Genomic DNA, 9,414 nt, shown 5'->3' with positions numbered 1-9,414 from the left:
AAAGTCTTATTCAAGTTACACAAGATCAGTATGTTGCCAGCTGGAAAATTATACATCATGAACTATGTTCAAGTAAGCAAAAAGGAAAAATATATATAACAAAAGCACCTGGATTTGTATTTCTTTATGACAATCTTTTTGTAAGCCTGGCTTACAACACTGGCATCTTTACTTTGGAAAGATGACATGCAGCGGTTCTTTTGTCTGTGCTCAATATCTGAGTACAGTGTTCCGTTCCTCTAGTCTAAACCTTGTGGCCAACATTTTCAAATATGCTAGAGATTTTGGGTGCCCAAGTTGACACAAACCTAAAGGAACCGGATATTCAGACAGTCCTAAGCAGCTGACCCCTTTTAAGTGCCTCCGGTTGGCCACCCAAACATTGAAGGCTCTAGAATCACTAGTCACTTATTAAAATCTTGATCTGTGGTTCTTGGAGCATTGTCTTTGGGTGTTACATAAAGGCCTGTTTAGATTTAACACCTAGAACAGGGCCTTGTCTATAAGGCAGCAATCAAAGTCTTAATTTTAAGACCTGTGAGGGTTCATATTCCTTGATGTCAAAGGAAGTTGGATGAGGCCCTATATAAACTGCACAGAAGAACTTCATCAAACTCCAGAACACATTCGTGAATAATAACAGAAGATGACATCAAATGCGGCCCGGCTCGCTTCTAAAAAGTGACTACGCAAAAATGGCAACCTCTTGCCCAACCCCTGTGTGTATCTGTTGTCATTTCTGCTCACTTTACTGACTAAAATAAGATTTGACTTCCGTTAACTGCTGCTGGCACTGAAAAATTGATACAGCTACAGAGACAGCTCACACGTCTTTGATATGAGTGTAAACTAAGTTCTGATTATAGCAATTGTTGGTGAGGCATAAACCAGAAAAACCAAGGTAAACTTTCAGTTCACAAGTTGAGTTTCCAGGGCTGGCAGCTACTTTTTTTTATCGGAAATTGAGCATATTCTCTCTGGGAGTCATAGATATAAGACCTCAGAATGCTATTTGTTCAGAGTAATTTCTCAGAAAGGAAATACGCTTTAATGAGCTTGTTTCTGCAGCAGTTAACAACTCTCTCCAATCCCTAATTTGAAATACATGTTCAGTGCCATCTTCTCCCTGTCTCCCACCCCCCTTAAGAAAGAAAAATAATTTTTCTAGGCACTGTGACATTCCCCAGGGTGTAATCTGGACAGTTGAACAGCTGTGTCCCTCCATTCTCCAACCTGGGGTGCCTTTTACACTGCTTCACTGTGAGAGCAACCACTCCTGGCCTGCTCACACACAGCCTCTAGCATGTAAATTACTCCCAGCTGAGTAATATGAGTGCTTTTAGCCAGCCATTCCTGAATTATATTGCAGAGTGACACCAGCCAATTCCTAGTCCCAGACTTGTCCCCAGACATGTGCATCTTGTACTGCCCAGTACCTCCTGGACAATACAAGCTCATATTTGTCTGTCATTTCATTAATAGAAAATGATATGCACAAACCTTGTTATCTCATATGGTGTTTTCCAAACACTTCAATCCAAACACACACTGGTTTCGATAAAACAACACAAGAAGTTTATTAATTACAGAAAGAAAGATTTTAAGTGCTTACAAGTAATGAGGCATAAAAGTCAGAATTGGTTACAAAGAAATAAAAGGTAAAACGCAACTAATACCTAAGGTACCAAGCCAAAGTGAATTAAAAGCAAAGAGTTATCTCACCACATGCTTTAGCGGTGTTACTTGCTGAACTCCTTTCAGACAGGATTCCCCCCCAGTTCAAAGCTGTTTCTTTGTTCCTCGGGTGTTGGGGTTGCCATAGATAGAGAGAAAGGAGTGGTTCAGGCAACAGCCAGTCTGTTTACATAGGTTCCATTGCCAAGATGTAAATTTCTTGCTCACACCCTTTTTCCTGGCATAGAATGGCCCCTTAATCAGGTGATAGTCCATTTGATTATGCTGATACCTGGCTAAGGTGATGGCTAGCCTTTTGTCTCTGGGGAATTGATTTGAAGCTGTTTCCATAGACTTGGAACATGTCTTATACAGTAGAATTTTATAACTTTACATATGATGTTGCCACACATATTTCACCAGGACAATAACGTTCAGCAGATTATGAACTTTAAAATGATACCTCACACTGCATACTTTATACAACATTTATTAAAGTCTTTTTAAAAAAAAGATGAAAATAAGGGTATTATAGACTGTCTCAGGCACATCTTCGAAAACAAAGCTTCAAACCAAGTCAGAATTCTCTGTAGTCAAGTCAACACTCATGATCAACAAATTTGAGCATTCTTTCTTGTTAGTTTCAACTCTACAGTCTGGTCCAGCAATCTTTACTTATGTGAGTAACCTCATTTAACCCAATGGGCTACTTGCATAAGGGGGTTGGATTTTCAGCTCATGTAAATCAGTTGACTCCAACAGAGCTACATTGACTTGCACCAGCTGAAAATGGGCCCAAGGGCTTCTCTGCTTTTGAAACCACAGAGTTCCTTTTGTCTTTTCAGTGTTCTTGCTTAAAATGAGCATTTAAACATTCATGACCCGGGATCCCTTACCTCTGAGTTCACTGATTCCCTGACTCAAATCTTTGAGCACAAGACTGAAACATTCTGTGGACTCGTGAAACAAACAAAACCAGACATCATGCCATATAAAGACACTGAGCCAAATTCACTGTGGCTGTAATGCCACTGAAGCCAGTGGGGTTGCACCAGGGATGAATTTGCACCGATGTCTGCTAGATCAGTCAATGTTTGCTCTCCCCTCCAAGACCAAAAAAACCAGAACAAACATGACCCAATATCCAGTGGTGGGGAGGGGGGGAGAGTGGCAGAAGTTTGCAAGTGTTGAATAAGCTCTGCTACTCTCATGTAAATACATCTGGTTCAGCAGCAGAGAAACAGACTTCAAAGGACATATAAGTTTCACAGTTATTAGACTCACAGTTCAAAGAAAAAAGTGAGCAGCTGGTTTAAGCCATCTGGTAGGGGACATAAAATGGTCTCTTTCTTCCCCAGTCAATCTATGAAATTTTCATTAATTGTGTGACCATCTTCCAGTATCAACTGCTATAATATTGTTAAAAGTGAAAGTCTTAATAAATCATCAAAACTCCTTTCTCAGGAGAGCAAAGCTTTTACTATCCAAAGCCTGTGGGTTCTTTGCACATGTATCACACTGGGCTATCATTAACATTTTAGCTTGGGATTGTCAAAGGAGCCTAAATCAATGGGATGTCTAATTCCCATCAGCTTCCTTGAAAACCCCACCCATAGATTTGAGTACAGATTAGGTAGAGAATTACTTATATCCTGGCTGAGTGTCCTGCACTGATTCCATACTGCATAAAGGAACACTTTTTAACTGAAAAAATCATATATAATGATATATATGGGTTATTACACCATAGATGAAAAAAATGATGTATTCATTATTATTTGTATTAATAGTAGCACCTACAAGCCTCAAACAAAATCAAGGTCCCATTGGGCTAGGAACTCAGAGACAGAGTTTGCAATCTGAAAAGACCAGACAGGCAAAGGAAATAGTGAATCCCTGAGTGAGCCAAGAGACAAGGGTTGAAATCCTGGTCCCCTTTCAAGTCAAAGGCAAAACTCTCATCAATAGAGCTGGGATTTTGCCCTTAGAGTCTAGACACACAAGTTCTGCTCCTGGTTCTGCCACTGACACACTGTGCACAAGTCACTTAGACCTACATTTGCAAAAGTAGCTTCTCATTTTGAGCCCCTCCATTTTGGGGGTTCCTCCCTGAAGGCAGCTGAGATTTTCAGAGCTGTCACACTTTGCCTTTTTTTTTTTTGTCAAGAGATCAAATTCTCGCTGTTAAAATTATTTGACTGGCAGACAGACCCCGACCCCATGTTCTCTTTGCAGAACTCCTTCACCAGCTCATTAGAATAGCCCTAGGTACAGTACACTGCAATAATCTACCCTCGATGTAGCCTCTTGATTCAGTGGGTGTACTAGACCAAGGTGCTAAAGGGGCAGCAGCACCCTCCGACCCGGCACCACAACCCTAATCCCAGTCCGGTGAGGAGGGGCATGACAGACAGGCCAAACCCGAGTGGTGGGGCAACCCTGTGCAGCAGGTTGCAATACTACTCACTCAGATTTGGCCTGCTCTGGGCATTGTGACCTGTTTTCCAATGTGCATTACTTTGCATTTATCAACACTGAATTTCTTGGAGGGCTGTGAATGACACAGTGAATGAGTCATTAAAGACTTTATTGAATATAAAATAGTAAGCTAAGCAAACAAGCATCGTACTATTACCATACACTGCCTTGATACACACAGTATGAGATAAAATGATGCATTATGGGGTGATCAGTCCCTAAATAAGGAGAATGGGGATAACCAGTTCTCTAATGGTACCCTGATGGGAGATGGGCGTGCCCAATCTAAAATTAGCATGCTACCCTTTTTATAATAAATTATAGTAATGCTCTTTAATCAATTAACATTAAATCCACCATTTTAACCACAATTAAATATTTTCTACTTTCTCATTGGCCATTGAACATTAAGCTCATCTTTAATTAGCGTCTGTGTAAATTCCACCAATAACTGTCAATACAGATAGCATTTTCCAAGACATTAACATTTTATCTAAGATGCTTGTGAAAACCAGTTAGGACAAAATATGTCTACAACATGGTCTGGGGTTATGTCCTAAATTACCTGCAACTAGCCTCTAAACTGTCCCACTTCTCTTTACTCATAGTTTACTAGGCCTCACTTGACTGTGGTCAAGCCTATTTTTAGAAAATAGATTTTTGGGCCTGCTTACATTTCAACACATTTCTGTAGAAACATAAGCAAACATCATCTCTATAGGTACATGCTCCAGCGGTGCTCAACCCGCAGCCCAATCAGTAGGGTGACCAGATGTCCTGGTTTTAAAGGGTCAGTCCCATACTTCAGCCCTCCTTCAGGTGTCCCAACTATTTCTTCAAAACGGGCAAATTGTCCCATATTTTCTGTCTCGCCCCATCAGTACTGGAGGCCGGATCCCTGCTCGGCAGCCACCCGCCCGCCAGCGGTGAATGGGGGGGATCCACTAGCTAACAATGGGGATGGGTGTGCAAGGCTGGTGGTGGGACCGTTTACATGCTTCCCCTTTCATTGTCCTCCCCCTGCTTTGCCCCTTCACCCCGCCAACCCAGCTGCTCCTCTATATCCCCCCAGCGGGGCACGTCCCAGTCCCAGCGCAGTGTGGAGAACCAGACTCCGGTTTGCACGCTCAGCTCACCAACAGCCTGGCTGGCAGGCTCCTTCCTTCCCCCATTGCCTCTGGCTGGGCCGGCGTCCCGGGAAAGCCCAAAACCCTCTGGCCCAGGGTGTTGGCCAGGAGGAGCCGAGCCCGGCATGTGCTAAAGCCCGGCACAGCGCTGGCATGGGGAAAGTCTCTCTGCCCCTCAGCTAAGCTCTGGAGTGGTGGGGGAAAGCAATTTCCAGCTTGTTCACGCCCCGAACCTGCAGGCTCCACAGCAGCCCCCAGGGCAGGGGATTAGCACCCTCTCCTAGGGTGACCAGATGTCCCTATTTTATAGGGACAGTCCCGATTTTTGGGTCTTTTTCTTCTATAGGTGCCTATTACCCCCCACCTCCTGTCCCGATTTTTCACACTTGCTGTCTGGTCACCTTAGTCTCCACGCCCCTCCCCGGGTCCTGCCCCCAGGGAGTGCAGAGCTGCTCTGTCCCCTCTGTCCCCTCCCCTGCTGAGCCACCTCTCTGGCCAGGCCCTGCAGTCAGGTTCCCTGGGCCCTGGCGCACAATGCAGCCTTACGTCTTAACCCCTTCCTGCCCGCGCTGTAGCCGGGGGACAGGACAGGAGGCGCCTGGGTTATGTCGGTGGAGGTGTTTAGCTGCCTTTCGACACAGTGCGGGCAGGAAGGGACAAGCTGCTTCCAGCCACACAGGAGCAGTGCAGGGTGGGAAGAGATGAGCTCTGCAAAAACACAGGCCAGGTCATCCCTTCCCCTCCTCCTGCTCCCCAGCAGCCGGAAGCAGATTCTGTCCCTTCCCTCCCGCACAGTGTTGAAAGGCTGCTGCTGGCCACGTTCTGGTATGAATCCTGGCAGAAATCAGGGGAGGAGGAGCATGGGACCCTGCATCCCCCCCTCAAGTGTTGCCTCAGGAAGACACGGGGTCCGTCCTGGGGGCCCAGCCAGCTACGGAGGGTGGAGAGAGCCAGGCAGGGAGGGTCAGGTCGGTCGCTCATTCCCCCGTGTGAGAGAGGTATACAGGAGTGTGTGTGTGTTACCCCTCCGTGTGTGTGTGAGTGAGTGAGTGAGTAGGGGTGTGTTTGTGTTACCCTTCCCCATGTGAACACTAAAGCCTTAAAGATAAGAAGGTAAATAAAAAGAATCCAACTACGCAGTATTTCTTTTTAACTGGGGCTCAGTCAACTTGATGTTAATTTGAACGTTTGTACGACTGATTGCTGTTGAACTCGCTTGAATATGAGTCATTTTACCAGGTGTCCCATATTCAGCAGAGGGAAATACGGTCACCCTACCAATCAGCAGACAGCTGCGCAGGGCCGGCGCTTCCATATAGGCGACCTAGGCAGTTGCCTAGGGCGCCAGGATTTGGGGGGGGCGGCATTTTGCCGGGAGGGCAGCAGGCGGCTCCGGTGGACCTCCCGCAGGCGTGCCCGTGGAGGGTCTGCTGGTCCCGCGGCTCCGGTGAAGCATCCACAGGAACGCCTGCGGCAGGTCCACCGGAGCCCCGGGACCAGCGGACCCTCCACAGGAACGCCTGCGGCAGGTCCACCGGAGCTGCGGGACCGGCGGCGAAATGGGTAGAGCCAGCCCTGCGCCTAGGGTGCCAAAAACCCTGGCGCCGCTCCTGCAGCTGCGGCCCATGTGACAGTCTCAGGGCCATACAGGTAGTAAATATATTGTGCGGCTGTGGCCCAAATGACAGATAGAGAGCTGCATATGTGGCCTGCAGTGGTAAATAGGTTGAGAACCACTGCTCTAGACTATATGTTTACCTGAGTTATGTCAGTAAAAGCTGTTGGGTCTGAACTGTACTCTGTTGCATAAATACTTTACATTTATGTTGCATGTGCTTTAATCTGATGGGTTTCCTTTAGCATCCTCTTTGCTGGGCTTTATCTTTGTATAATCCAGGTTATGCTGGCATATTTCTCATTACCACTGATCTTGCTTCCCAGAAGAGGCGGCAGTAACATTAACTTTCCTTGGCTTTTGACTTTCTTGTGTACTAGCCATCTTTCTGACTTTGAGGCTGAGATTTTTCAAAGCTACACAGGCGTAGGAAGTATCTGCCTGAAGGGTTGAATAGTTTTTCCCAAGCATCTATATAAAATAGCAAAGACTTGCGTTGTTGTTATTGTTGTTATTATTAATTAATTAATATTATTATTATTATTGCTAAATCTTTTTCTATCTATTGCATGTATTTTTGTTGGTGGATTGGTTTGTTAGGAAGGAGTATCTCACACTGAGGCAGCAAAATCACTTGCTCTAGATCTGAAATCAGTTAGGGAACACAGGATGTCACCTTTAATAATACTTTTGATTTCCAAGATCTGAAATTCCATCTGAGGTTATTGCCCACACAAAAGGCATTACCAGTGAAATGTGGCAGTTTTCAGCCATTACCACTGAAATTACTGTGAGCTGGTAGCATTCAGAGAGGATGTTCAGATGGCTGCAGAACATATAGATATTCACAAAGGATTAACACCAAACATGATCTAATCCCTAGCAAAAGCAGAAGTGAAATCATCGTTCATATGCATAATTCATGTGTATAATTTTATCTTTGCTATGTATTCTCCAAGGATGTAAGACAGAAAGTGTTTTTTCCCCCTTCTTGCCCTTCCAAAAAGAGCCATAGCTGCAAATCACTGGAGATGGTAAGAAATACCAGCTTTGCTGAATTTCTAAATAAATGCTAAACTTATCTGAATTTCTAGCCTACATACTGGCAAGTTATGCAGATTGAAAATACACACGCATTTGAACATACACACATATTTGTAATGATTGCAGCATTTTAATTGCTTTCATTGCGAGCCCTGGCTTCTGATTGTATCTGCATGGAAAACTGTAACAGTTTGCGCTTGTAAATGTTAAAAAATGTTAAACAATAATGGGAATTAAAGATAATTATAGTTATTCTGAAATAAGGATTCAAGTTAGATTCCAAGAAGACGGCCAAGAAAAAAATGGAATTGCCCTGTTTATCATACAAACTGCAGGCTGCTTTTTGTTTGCTCAGAGATCTGCCAGATTTAATTGTTTAATGATTTTCTATAAATTATTGTATGTAATATAATATCTTCAGATGGCCCAGGCTGTTCTTGCCTCGCATTTGTGTCACTTCTGCTGAAGTACAATCAGAACCATGAAAACAATGGCTCGGCTTTGAGCATCTGCCGAGTCACAAAATATTTTCTCCTTTAATGCTAATTATTGTTTACAAAAATGCATGTGGCCTTTCCAACTCTCTTGCGCTGCCTTCCTGCCGGCGTGCTGCGGCCCTGTGGTGGAGGGAATCATCACTAGAGGTTGACTGAAGCCTTCAGTTCCTCTGATGCATCTATCTTGGCCTCTCTTTTAAAATGTCCAATTCTGGGGGTAGTTTTGCAATGTGAAAACCAGTGGCTCTAGATGTTAATCCATCAAACCCAGGTCACGTGATGTGACGATTTGGGGAATCCATCTGTACAGCTTATTGATACTGTGAAGTTATTCTTATGAAAATTGCAATATCATTGAATAGCTCTCTGTGTGGTTCTATCATAGGCTGACAAAGGCTGTATCACGTCCCTCCCAGACCAGGTACAACGGGAGGTCATTAGACCTCAGTGACCACCTACTCAGGTGGAAGCATCTTGGAACTGTCGGTTAGCAGAAGCTAGGAAAACCAGTTTTATCCTACTTGTCTGCTGGCGTTCGGAGAATGGAAAATTCCCAATCAAGATAAAAAGACTGAGGTGACAAAACAGGAGGTTTAAAAAGGACTCACAATGGGGAAGACTCAGAGAGCCACATGGAAAATCTTTGGGCAGGAGAGGAAGAAACAGACAGTTTTTGTAGCAGGGGCGGGGCTGGTTTAGCTGAAGACCAACTGAAGTCAGAGGAAGCAAGCTGATCTAGCAGGAGAGAGAGGCTCTGTGGCCCAGAAGTCAAGGCATGAGCTGCAGCAGAGGGGTCCTGGACACACCCAGTGGACCCAGATCACAGCCCAAAGAATGCTCCAGAGTGGTGAGGAAATTGAAGCAGGGAAACGTGTACAGTTTCTTACTAGTTTAAACTCTGCAGTTCTTGTGCTATTAAAGAAAGAGCAATGGGGTTTCGGAATGCTGTGCAAAGTTTGTGCTACATCTACCATGTGCC

General features: G+C 44.6%; 1 long non-coding RNA gene across 2 annotated transcripts; it reads left to right on the top strand.

Annotated features, from left to right (window-relative positions):
* The first annotated feature begins 6,054 nt into the window (after positions 1-6,054).
* On the top strand, positions 6,055-9,414 carry LOC123353153. 2 transcript variants are annotated; one of them, XR_006574408.1, is made up of 3 exons: positions 6,055-6,104; positions 7,854-7,928; positions 8,821-9,414. It is a non-coding gene; the product is annotated as an uncharacterized LOC123353153 (long non-coding RNA). The 2 variants fall into 2 exon arrangements; XR_006574409.1 differs by lacking the exon at positions 6,055-6,104 and adding an exon at positions 6,111-6,247.

Source organism: Mauremys mutica, chromosome 19 (assembly GCF_020497125.1).
Source record: "Mauremys mutica isolate MM-2020 ecotype Southern chromosome 19, ASM2049712v1, whole genome shotgun sequence".
NCBI classification, from domain to species: domain Eukaryota; kingdom Metazoa; phylum Chordata; order Testudines; family Geoemydidae; genus Mauremys; species Mauremys mutica.
The sequence above is the reverse complement of the archived record's forward strand: the minus strand, read 5'-3'. Positions and strand labels throughout refer to the sequence as shown.